We start from the raw sequence: 14,013 nt of genomic DNA on the forward strand, positions 1-14,013 counted from the left end.
AAATGAGATCTGAGGAGTTGAGGATAGTGTAGATCATTTTGGTAGAGGGAGGAGATTCAGATTCAAGTCTGAAAAATGTGGCCAAATCAGATCCATGGATCGGATTCATAACCAATCCGTGAGGAAGCATGAAAAGGACAACATCAGATCTGCAGTTAAACAAATCAGAGGGATGTCTGTGCAGGGATGGAGTAATAACATGGATCAGAACTTCTACATTACAAGAAGGTTAAACTGCAGTTCATGTTTTTGCATTTGTAAACCAAAACATATAAGCCTGACTGCATGTCAGCACAGTGGTCACAACAGAAAAACACAGCATTTCATTGCTCAGACTGTGGAATACTATCATATAACACATAGCTATTCTTAACAGACAACTATGAATTCCTGTTCATCACAGACACATGAATGTAGCTTAGGTAGAAGGGCAGAAAATCTGTACATAATGTTGTTACATAAGAAATTATACATCACAAATATTCCTGATATTAGATGATGCCCCTACTTTAGAGTCAAAATGTATATCTGTCCATCTCACTCCCTCCAAATAACAGTAGAAGGGTGGGGAAATGGACTTAATAAACAATGATGGAGGTATACAGTACATTCACTTTGCCAATGTTATCATGTTCCTCATTTATTCTACATAACTATTCCGCTATGTTCAAAACTGTACACATAAAACTGCTGTAAAATAGCTGCTGTTTGGAGAAAATTATGGATAATGGACATACCTCTCAACCTCTTAGAGCAAGAACTCTTGACAAAGCCATAAATAAAAGTGGGATAAAGGCCCAAAAATAAGGACAGTTTTGGAAATAATATTCTTACAAACATAGAAAGTTGATAGAATAACAGGCTTGGGATTAGCATGAATTTTCTGAAAGGTATTGCATCTGAAACTCAAATGTCTGTCATTTTATAACTTCAATTTTGAATGAGTTGCCACTACTTTGCCAGAAAACCAAAATTTTATGAAACTCAGACGAAAAATTTGAGGCAAAGATCTGGACATTCTGTGAAAATCTGTATAGCTGAGAGGTATGATAATGGAGATATTTATAGAAATTCAACAAATAAACACTGTAGTCTTAGCATGCACAAAACACCTGTAAACATCAATAAGTAGGTATTTATACAGGTATTTTCAAAATATTTACACAGATCAAAATTTAGTGAAATATATCCTCTTCATGCATTTGAACCTGCAGTTAGCCACGGTATATGTACAATGGCCTCTTGCCTAACAAGCTGAGCTAATACACAGCACAATACATTTCTTCTTAACAAACTATTACTGTATGTGTGTATCCATATTCCTGCAGATAATGGAGCAGTATGCAATCATCTGACACTTAAATGCTATTAGCCCTTATGCTCCACACAACTGCCAGATAGCATCAAGTTTTACACATTCAGACCTGCGGTGGTCTTACATTAATGTGTTCAACAAACATATATTTAACAATGATGCACATTTAGTAAAGCAGAGGTGACTAAGGGATGTCTGCATGAGTCAGTATTCACACATACAGAAGTAGACTGTACGATACTCTCAGAGTATTATGGACAATGGAGAAATTTCTAGTCATCAGAGGCCTAGGCACTGTAGGCATCAGTGACACACGGCCATACCGAATGTGTAAAATGATGTACTTTATAAAACAAACAAGTCTTATGTTTAATAGTATGTATGTGATAAGCAATATCAAACTAATAACCACCATGGGAACTGAACCCATAATGACAGAGAGCAGTCACCATGTCTTCTTGATTATCCAGATGAGAGACTTGTCAGAACAGATAGATAATGAGTTTAAAAGACATATATCCATTATATGGGTCGCAACCATATCACGGATTTCCTTAGGAATGTACAGGAACACTTAGGATTATGACACTTACTGTAAGCATCAACTGGCTGTCTTTATACCTTGGTGACCCTCCGGAGGAGATTTTTAGCATTCTACTGATGCAGGTCATTGTAATAGTGCAAACCTGCATTCCAGTCTGGAAGATTCCAATGCAACATTAATGCTCCCTTGCAATCTGGTTCCAGATGTTGATTATCATGAAGTTCTGTGGCATGGTTCTCATACAATGCTCCACTTCAGTGTACACAGCCAGCATCTGGATGGTCTCCTCCTCAGTCCAGCTGGACATATCAAAGCCTCAGTGACGTAGCCATGTTGATGAGAATGTTGAGATAGCAAACTTCCAAAAATTGCTCATTGAGGTCCCACTCAGTTCACAGGTAGCAATAGTCTGATCTGTAACTGTATCAAAATCACAATTTAAAAGTGGCACTTATGGCATGGTATCAGATCATTGGAAGGTGATGGGCACATGCTACATATGGTCCCATTTAACAGTATCTATTGGGTATTTGCATGGAGCACCTTCCTGCTATGCGGAGCTATTAGTTAATGCTACAAATTTCGCGAACTTACACAGATGTGTGCAAATGGGATTCCAAAACCTTGAATGTTAATGAAATTAGAAGTTATGTACTTACCATAACTTGGCATGTGTGTTGTCCACTTTCATTCTTCCTCACAAATGGGTCTTGGATCCAATCCTCAGATCCAACTCAGCTGCATTTATAGGACTTTGAAACCAAATCTCAAGCTCCTCCCTCTACCCATAATTCTCTATTCTATCTCCAACTCCTCAGATTGAGTTTGCTGCCTTACCCCTAATGTGTTATAGAGATAGAACAGACACAAAGAAAGACTGAGGCTCAAACTATGAAAATGATGACTCCCATATCATCCAAAGATTCTTCTAGGAGTGATGGTCCCTCTGTTGTAGAAGGAAGTTGCAGTCCACAAAAAGCACAAAAACTGATAGGCCAAAGAAGAGACATAAAGACAATAGAGTGGACTATTGAGGATAAGAAAGAAATTATGCATTGTTACTATTATGCAAAATGCCTGGAATTTCCAGACACAAGATATACAAAAAGATTAAGAGATAAATTAGAGGAAAGAAAAATACTTCTACTGTTAAAACTGTCAGAAGCCTCAAATAAAAATTTGTGTTCATTAATACAACAGATTTGTGCAAAACAGTATGTAGACCGAGAAACTTTGATCTTTTTGGAAAAAGAAGCATCTGACAAAGTGTGAAAATATAATCAACAAAACCTAGACATTTTGAAAAGTATAAAAAAGAAATATGGACATGGGAAAGAAAGAGATATTTGATATTGTGCAATATTTATGCAAAGACAAAAGCCAAATTAATCAATATAAAGAAGGCAGCCCCAAAGATATTCAAAGAGAAATAGAGGCAAAGGCATCCATATATGGAAAATTTCACAATAAAAATAAGATCATAAAAGGGAATGTAGAAAAGAAGATCAGTAAAGTAAAAGTTTAAAAAATAGAAGTTGAAGTTATGGAGTGCCTGCGATGTGTAGGATTTGGTATAGAAGGTCTAAAACAGGATACATCACAGCATGATGTAATGAGTGCCCAAAGTAAGGAGAAACAGGAAGCTACGGAGACAGCTGAAGAAGAAATATGGACATGGGAAAGAGAGATTTAATATGGTATAATATCAATGCAAAGGAGAAAGCAAAACTAATCAATACAAAAAGAGCAGTATCAAAGATATTTGAAGAGAAATACAAGCAAAGGAATCTGGACATGGAAAACTTTACAATACAAAAAATAAGAAGACAAAGAGGAAAAGTAGAAAAGGAGATTAGTAATAGAGAAGTTAAATAAATAGAAACTGAGATTATGGAGTACCTGTAAAGTGAAGGATTCAGTGTAGAAAATGTAATTCAGAAAGCACCACAACAGGATAGAACAATAGACATCCAAAGTAAGGGGAAACCAGTGCAATGAGAAACAATTGGTCAGGTGCCATATGAAGATATTTTGGAGCCTTCCATAGGAAGCCAGTATAAACATTCACTTGAAGCTGGACAGAAAGGGAAGGAACAGGAGACTGTGGAAACTCAGATGTAGTCAATGTTGATGAGTGATAGGGCAGCGAGTTCCCATATGACAGCGCAATGGATGGCACAGGATGAAATTAAAGAAAATGTCTCACAGGAAGATGTTCTAGAACTTTCTATAGAATGTTCGCAAGAAATGGAAAACAAAAAAAATGTGCTCTCAACTTAGAAGAAAATGAGCTAAGAGAAGAGTTGCTTGATTTAATAGAGATAGATAGACATATTAAGATCAAGGAAGAAATAGACTGCAGAAGGTTAATAAAACCTAAAAAGTCAGAAGTTTGATACAACAAATAAACACAGTAATTAGGACTGTCCATAGAGATCCATGTGATATAACAGAAGTAAACTGGATATACTACTGTGCAGCTAAATTAATAACTGATAAAGTTTTACCACAAGAACAGAGGGCAGTGAGGGAAAGGAAGGAGAGAAATCAAATACCATCATGGAAGTATCGAACAGAGAAAGCTATAAAACAATTAAGACAAGAAGTGTCACTGTTAGAAGAGTATAAAAGAGGGAACAGATCAACAAATATAATTAGAAAGATAGCGATGATAAAAGCAATGTGCAATATTAGAACAGATCAGGTTCTATCATGTACTACCACAAATAACAAACTAAAAATCTCAGCACAGGCAGAAAAACTTAGAAGATATGCAGATAAATATAAAGGAAAGGTACAGGCTAAGTAATTTATTGATGACCCAAAAAAGTTTTGTAGAGAATTGGGAAACAAAATAAAAGCAATTGAAAGACCACCAAAAAAGAATAAATAGATATATTTTGGAAAAGTATTTACGGAGATCCTGTGGAATATAACAAATATGCTAAATGGATAGAAGAAGTAAAAGAATGAATAAGAAGTTTAAAAGCACAGGATATGAAATGGGATGAAGTAACAGCCGAAGAGATTGAAAAGTTAAGAAAAATCTCTAATTGGAAAACACCTGGCCCAGATGCAGTACCTAACTTCTGGTTAAAAGTATTAACATCTTTGCACAAAGATTCAGCCATGAGTAAGAACTATTTATATGCCCACCTCGAACAGCATGGCTAACAACAGGAAAAACAATGCTCCTACTTAAGAGTGAACCTGTAAGCTACCCAAACAATTATAGACCAATAACTTGCCTTCCGACAATGTATAAACTATACACTGGAATTGATGCCAACAGAGTTTATAATTATTTAGGAGAAAATTCAATTATGGTAATAGAACAAAGGGCAATAAAAGAAAGCCATATGGAACAAATGATTATTTGTTGTTAAAGTCATAGTGGAGAACTGTGAAAAGGGGAAGACTCTAAGTATGGCATGGATTGACTACAAAAAAACATTTGATAGTGTCCTGCATTCATGGATAAAAGAGTGTTAAAAAATGTATAAGATACACCCTACACTGATCGACTACATTACAGTGACCATGAAACAGTGTCAGACCACTTTGCAATTAAGTCATGATAAAGGACAAATTATTATCCCAGGGATACAAATTCAAAGGGGATATTCCAGGGTGACTCTGTCACCACTGCTATTCTGTCTTGCCCTTAACCCATTAAGCTGTTGATTAACAGTTTAGGCCATGGCTATAATTTGGCTTCTAGAAAACAACAAAGTGTAAGGACCTCTCATCTTCTCTTTGTTGATGATTTAAAACTTCGTGGGCTCATCAGATGAGGAACTGAAAGCACAACTGCAAGTTGTCAAACCTTTTCAAATGATATAAGAATGTCATTTGGTCTTGATAAATGTGCAGCCAAAATCCAAAAAAAAAGAAGCAAGTCCACCACAACCAAAGGAAGTTCAACACAATCAGCAAACATAGAACAAAAGTGAAGAAATGACAAGCACAGCTGAACTAAAATAATAAAATTTATTCAAGACAGTGATTGCTTTACTATTATACCTAATGAATATGGTCTTGATGCAGTCAGATTTTTTTTGCATAAAAATAGTAGTTACACACAAAATCAAATTACATGAATTTGTGCTTTATTAGCAATGGTACTGGATAACAATGTGTTTGTTTTTAATGGTGAGTTTTTCTGCAGACTCTTGCATGTGCCAATAGCTACTCCAATGTGGTTATGTCTTTTTTTTGGAAGCAGAATATGTTTTACTAATAACACTTATTCTGATAATTTAAAGCTCTAGAATAGGTTTGTGGATGATATGTTTATTATATGGCAGTGCTCACTTGAATTGCTTAATTCTTTTACACATTGGCTGAATAGTACTACAGATTGTCTTAGATTTACTGTCTGTGCTTCTGACTCCTCAATTGATTTTATTTAGATGTGCATATTTTAAAAAACTCTGTTGGTGGGCTTGAAACAGAAATGTTCAGGAAACCATGCTGGAGACATACTAAATTACATAGAACCAGCATGCATCCGACTTACAGTTATCATAATGTATTGAAGGGGCAATTTCTGAGAACCTCAAGGTTATATACTCATGATAAGAGGTTGGATGTGATGTTTGAATCTCTTAGTAATGAATTTTATGTAACAAGCTATACAGCTAATGAGGTTGCTGAAACTTTGACTCATGTTAAGCAGCTATGGGCAACACATGGGAAGCCCAATTTTCTGATAATGTGAATAGGAATAATAAAATGTTGCACCAAGTTCCCAATTCCTCATGAATTGGTTTTACCTATTAAACAATAACAATGCTCTATCCAATGTTATAAAAAGGAATTCATCCATACTATTAGCAGACGAGGGTGTAAGAAAGACTGTAGGTGAACAACTGAAGTTTTGTTTTAGGAATGCTAAAAACTTAAAACAAAGGTTCTACTATAAGAATAATATGGGATCTGAGCCACGAGTCTTGTCATCTAGATTGGGTACACACCCCTATTGCTGTTGCAAGGCATGCTGTTATATTTTGAACATTACTTATTTTGTACATCCTACCACTAAAATCAAGTATGAATTAAAATTTTACACTGATTGTAAAAGTAGAAATTTGGTATATCTTCCAACTTGTAAGGATTGCCCCTACTTTTATGTTGGCATGAGAAATTGAAGTTTGAAAGAAAGGGTCATTAAACATGTTAGTGATATCAGAGAGATGTCGATACAAATGCATTGTATACGCATATTAAATCTAATATTGGTCACAGTTTTTTTATTCAAGGTGATTCAGTTAAAAAATAAAAATATTAGGGGTGGTTGTATTATTAATACAACAGAAAATAATGAATTAAGATGGATTCTAACTTTACAGGCTGATAGGAATTTTGGCTTGAATGAGAGTATTCCCCTTAGACCTTATTTGTAAACACACAAGATCATGCATTAGCCTGTTGTTATGGTGATTAATTGTTGAATTCTTTTATAGGTGTTCTGGCCTTTGTGATTTTTAATTGAGCTGTAGTATTTGTGTGTTTGAGTGTTTAATTCTATTCAGTCTGAAGAAGTGCTTATGCATGAAACCGCTTACTGTCTTGAATAAATGTTATTATTTTAGTTCAGCTGTGCTGGTCGTTTCTTCATTTTTGTTCTACATGTGCAAAAGCAACCTTTAAAGCAGGAAAACTGTAGCACCAAGAAAACATCAGTTTGGGACAAGAATGCGATATAAAAGAACTTGAGCACGAGGGAGTGCATAAATGTGAATAAAACTTAGTAAGGAACATTTTAGAAGACTTAAACTAATCCTGAAAACAGCGTTGACATCTAGGAACATAATTTAAGATATAAACCAATTTGTTCTTCCTGTCCTAACTTACAGTTTTGGAGTGATTGACAGATCCTAAAATGTGTTGGATAGATTAGACAGGAAAACAAGAAAGATGCTTCATTCTCACCAAATGATTTATAAAAATGAGCGCATACCAAGATTATATATTCCCCATTCTGAAGGAGGGACTGGCCTCCTTGAAAGTGATTATATGTATAGATCTGCAATCATGGGACTGCATACATATTTGCTGACCTCACAAGACCCAAATGAATTGAAAGTTTTAAAACATGAGGAGAATAAATCTAAGATGACTTTTATGCTTAATCTAGCAGAAGCATATCGACGTCAAGCAGGAGTAGAAATCAAACCAGAAGTAGATAAAAATCTGGCAGCAACCAAATGTGCCAAAAAAACAAAAGAAAGAATACAACATGAAGGACCAGATGCAAAGGCAAGAAATGTGGAAAATGCATAAATATAGTTGCAAATATAGAAAACTTTAGGAAGAACCTCATATTGATCAGGATCGAAAACAAGAATGGTTAAGTAGAGGCAAATTCAAACCAAGAGATGAAAGGTTAATATTGGTGGCGCAAGACAGTAAACTACATAGACATTGGTTTATAAAGTCCATTAAACATGTAAGAGAAACAGACAAATGTAAGTTTTGTAAAACCGAACTGGAAACAATTGCACACCTCATTGCTGGTTATGACATACTAATGGCAGAAGGACTGTATACTGAAAGGCGTTATAATGTGGCAGGACTGTTGCACTTGGGATTGTGCTAACATTACAGTACTGAAGTATCTGAAAAACACTGGAAACATGAGTCACAAAGCATCATAGAAAATGATGAAGTCTATATCACATGGGATCACCCATTACCAACAGTTCAAAAGATAGATGCTAGAAAACCAGATATAGTGGTCCATGAAAAGAAGACAAAAGTATAATTGATCATTGAAATCACCACATCCAGTGACTACAGTGTCTTGTATACAGAGAGAGACACACAAAGTCATAAAATATCAGGATTTGCAGGCAGAAACGAGAGCAATGTGGAAGAAAGATACCCAGACAGTTCCAATAGTAGTAGGAGCAACAGATGTTATAAAAAAAATCTACAGTTGTACTTAGGTATGTTACCAATACATGTAACCCCATACAAATTGCAGAAAGAGTCATTACTGGGTACATTGCAGGTGTTGCGAAAAGCACTTCTGGCTGACATCAAAGACTGAAACAATACTAATTTCATGAACTTTAATTGTATTTTGACTTAGGAATGGGGTCCACTCTCATCATGGTATTACAAACCCAAAAGACTTGGATAAATTAAAAAGGGAGTGACAGGACCTGAAGATGGCTGGAGGGAAGGTGAGAAAGAATGAAAATGGACAACACAGATGCCAAATTATGTTAAGTACATAAATTCTAAATCTAATGTCCTTTTCATTCTTCCTCACTAATGAGTCAGCACCCCCAGCTACATAACTCTCATGAGGCCCTTAAGGAAGGACATTGTCGAACCAAAGGAAGCTATGTTTCACCTAAGTTGTAATGCATAACAAAGGTATGAGTTTTGGACCAAGTGGCTGCAGCACCAATGTCATAAATGGAGGTTCTTGAGGAAAAGGCATATGAGATAACCATAGATGTAGTGGAGTGAGCTCTAGGAGAACAAGACAACTCCAAACTTTTTGAGAATAAATCAGCAAAATACAAACAGTGACCCATTTGGCTAGAGTAATTTTGAAAACTGACCAAAGCAGCTAGGGGAAAAGGGCACAAACAGCTGATTAGATTTACTGTACTGTTTTTTTCTGTGAAGGTAATAATCTAATTGTCAGTGAACATCAAGCAGATGCAGCATATATTTGTCATTATTTGTAAAATTCAGAAAGAAAACTGGTAACTGAATGGACTGGTTAATGTTAATCTCAGTAGCCACTTTTGACAGAAATGAAGGACTGGTTCAAAGAGACACCCTATGCTTATGGAAAATGATGCATGGAGGCCTGGCCAATAAGGCCTGGAGCTCAGAAATTCTTTTTGTTGAAGTGATAGCTACTAGAATTACCATTTTCCAAGAAAGAAACTTTGTATCAGATTTGCTCACTGGTTCAGAAGGTTTCTGAGTTAACCCTTGAAGGATCACTGTCAAATCCCAAGGAAGAGAAGGATCTGTTATTGGAGGTCTGATGAAAACTCCCTTTATGAAAGCTTTACACAATCTGAAAGATGCCAGAGATAATGATTCATTTCCCACGCAGAAGTTGGATATAGCTGCTAACTGAAGTTTAATAGCAGAAAACTAGCCCCTTCCTTAGAAAGAGTAGTGAGAAATAGGAGAACAGCTGAGGTAGAGGCTGAAAAGGGATCTGTATTCTGACTGGAAGCCCAAATAGAATTTTTTTTCCATTTGCTTCTGTAAACTTTCTTGGTAGATGCTTTCTGAGAGGCTAAAATATCATGGACTGGGGAAGCGAGCCTAGACCATCTGACTATCACTGCAGCTGAAGAAACCATGCAGTCAGTTTGAGGGTGTGGAGATTAGGATATTGAATTCCTGATGGATGAGATAGGAGATCCTGAGTGGGTTCCAGTATCCAGACAGGATATTTCAAGTGAGAACAAAGGAAGGGGGATCAAACCTGTTGAGGCCAGAAAAAGGCAATGAGGATGACTACGGTCTTCAACCTGCTTCCTTTATGTAGGAGCTTTGGAATCAGGTGAAGAGGGGGATATGAGTAAAGGAAACTCTGGAGACAATCGTGAATCAGAGCATCCCTCCATGACTCCCCTGGAGGGGGGATCAGATTGAAGCAACTGCTGCACTTGTTGTTGAGGAGAGAGGTAAATAGATCACAGCAAGGCTTGCCCCAGTGACAGAAAATCATATTTGTTACTGTTTTATTGAGGAACCATCTGTGAGGAATCAGGATGGACCTGCTGATTCTGACTACCAATGCATTGGTTTTCCAGGTATGTGCATTGCAGTAAGAAAGTGGTCTAAAGAGATTGCCCATTCCCAGACCCTCGTGGCCTCTCTGCACAACATATAGGAGTGGGTTCCTTCTTGCTTGTTGATGTACCAGACTGCTGACATGTTGTTTGTATGTAATGCAATAGTCCCTAGATGGAGAATGTCTTGAAAAGCTTGCAACATTAGGAGGACTGCTGTCATCTCTAAGACATTGATATACAACTCACATGCCTTGAACCATCTTTTCTATGAAATGCCCCTCCACCCCAGTTGGGAAGCATCTGTGATCATTGTGGCTTTTCGCCAGAGGAAGAGAGAATGGTCTGTCCAAAAGGACTAGATTCACCAGTGAACATGACATTTGCAAATTGGATTGAGTTTTATGGGAAAAGATAGAGGCTAGCTAAGAATGGACCACTGAACCACCAGTGTCAATTGAAGGATTCACATAAAGAATCTTGCTAGAAAAGCTAGAAAAATGGCAGCTGACACAGACCCAAGAGCTAGTAACACTAGTATTTCTGGAGGGGATTGAAGAGATCGGTGCCTGATTTCTCAATAATGTGATGCAATGAAGAGGTTATGATGCTACTCGGGTCATTGTATCCAGTTGAGTTTTTATAAATTCCAGAGTTTGTACAGGCATCAGCTTCAGTTTGTCAAGGTTTATTGTAATACCTAAGGAGTTGGAAATCTGAAGCAAGTAATCCCTGGCTTGTAGAACCTGATGCCTGGTTAAGGAGGTGAAGAGCCAATTGTTGAGCTAGGGAAAAACCTGGAATCCTTGGATTCTCAAGGAGCTGCCATGACTGCCATGCATTTGGTGAATACCCCAGGGGCTGTGGTGAGTCCAAAGAGCAGTGCTCTGAACTGGCAGTGATTGGCTCCCAGCCAAAAGTGCAGGTGTCTCCTGGAGTGCCTGCCTATTTTGATATGATATATGCATCCTGGAGATCTGTAGAGCACATCCAATCATCCTTGCACAGAAGAGGCAGGATGTACTGAACCATAACCATTTGGAACTTTGGCTTCTTTACATACTGATTCAGATTGCTTAGATCCAGAATTGGTCTCAGGTTCCCCTTTTCTTTGGCACTAAAATGAACAGGAAGTAAATTCCAAATCTTTTTGTTTGGGTGGGACCTCCTGGATAACTCTTTTTTGCAGCAGCTTTTGAATCTCTTGAGCTGTGTATTCCCTTTGACTGGGTGAAATGTCAGGGAGATTCTTCTTTAGGACAGGAGGTGGAAGGGAAAAGGGTATGTAATAATGTCTGGGTATTATTCTTAGCACCCAAGCATTTTTGTGAGATTTGTCCAGGTGTCCCAGTGCAGGGAAAATAACCTGGTCTGCCTCCAGAGCTGGAAAGTCGGGCAGCACTTCAGGAGCACTGATAAGACCTATCAGAAAAGGAGTCTCTGGAGCCCTGGTTTTGTGAACCCCCTCTGCCTCTGGGGCAATGTCTGCCATTGAAACCTCCTCCTCTGCCTCTGGAGGAAGTATCCCTGCATGAGTCCTGGAAAAGTCCCTGAAATTTCCGGAACCACATTTTCTCACCACCTCACTGACTCCTAGAAAAAGTATGTTGAGAGGAAGAAAACTTGATTCCAACAGCAGGCAGGCTCTTTCCTTCATTCTTGCTGCAGGTAAGCATATCCTTCACTGATGGCCCAAACAAGGATGCACCATCAAATCGGACATTAACAAAAGATGCCTTAAAGGGTTCCGGGAAGTTGCATAGCCTCATCCAGGCATGTCTCCTAATGGCTATATATGAACTAGCTGTTTATGAGGTGCCCTCTGCTGTATAGTAGATCAACGTCATTGACAAATTGGCAATAGATGAAAGAGTAGCCAGCTGAAGAGAAACCTTCTTGAGATGCTCCATAGACATGGATTCAGACAGAGAGAGAGAAAGAGTTTGAAAGCTGCTTGATCGAATATCTCTGTAGACAAGTAAAATGTGCCAGGTAATTTAATGACCTCAGTGTGAATGTGGCCAAGGCATATATGCTTTCCAAATCTGTCCATCACTCTGGACCCCCTGTTTTGTGGATGGACAGAGGAGCTTTGCTCCACTAGCTCCTTCTTAGTGGCAGCTGCCACAACTATGGTATCATCTGGGATTCTCTTGATAAAGTGATGTCTGCCTGAAGGGGAACCAAAAACTTATCCACGCACTTGGGGGTGGGCTCGACAGTGTCTGGTTCCTTCCGAGCCTGGTGGGAAACCAAGTCAATAAGTTCATCATCTGGAGGGAGGTCACCCAAGACATAGATGAGCTAGCCCCAAAAGCCTCCAGGAGCACTGATTCCTCAGAAAAATGAGTTTGGGAAGACCAGCCACTTTTCTGTTTCAGAATTTCCAGAATGTGCCAAAAGGAGACCATCAGGTGGCAATTGGGGGGATCCTTCTCCCTCATCAAAATTGGTGTCTTTTGTGAGAGACTCCAAAGGGGAGTCTGTGTGTCTTCTCTTACACTTTCTCTTTCCAGGTACCTCTTCTGTGGGGTGCTCTGGAGAGGTGTGGGAAGAAAGAGGGAATCCCCCTGGGGAACATGTGTGCAGGCTTCCTCGAACTGACTGACCCTGAGTAGTAGAGATTATGAGCCCAGAGCTTGGACCCAATGAGGGGTGAGGGATAGGATCCGAGACTAGAGAGGGAGAGAAAGGCCCTCTATGCAAAAAGAAAACCTTTTTTACTACTTGGAAAGCTGAAGGACCCAGGGAAACCTCCCCCCCCCTCCTCAGAGCTGAAGCAGCTGAAGAAGGAAAGCTGGGGCCAACCCTGGATATGAACTTCTGGAGAGAATTGGACTCAAGCTTTCCAGGGATGAAGCACTGAGAGGAAGGGAAGGATCCAAAAAGTAAGAACTGAACCAAACCCCTCAGACCTGATGCTGACCTCTTAGATCTGAGACGTGCCCTGGTCTGAATATATTGGAGAATGGCTGTACCATTGGAGTTGAGGAAGGGAGCTTCCTGGTATCCAACACTGAACCTCTCTGAGATCTTGAATCCTGGGACTCCAAAACCACAGGTCAGATTGGAGAAGGAGATAGTATTGTCTGGGCAGGTGTGCTCATGGATCCAAGAGGGGGAAGAGCTGGCAGGAACCCATCTGGATCTGAGCCCTGAGAAATCTCCACATCATCCTGTCCATATCTTTCTATGTTAATCTGCTTGAAGAACTGGATGAAGCTGGGGATGCAGACCTAGAATGATTTGGAATAATTGTGAGGGCAAGGCCACAGAAATGGGCTTTAGTACTAACTCTGGCTACTGAATCCTAGCTGTCAGATCTGAGGGTCTGAGATCTGAGTAGGAAGAAGATGGTACTGGAGAGCTGGTGATAG

This window comes from Protopterus annectens, chromosome 10.part0 (assembly GCF_019279795.1).
Source record: "Protopterus annectens isolate FY-2018-M chromosome 10.part0, PAN1.0, whole genome shotgun sequence".
Taxonomy (NCBI): domain Eukaryota; kingdom Metazoa; phylum Chordata; order Ceratodontiformes; family Protopteridae; genus Protopterus; species Protopterus annectens.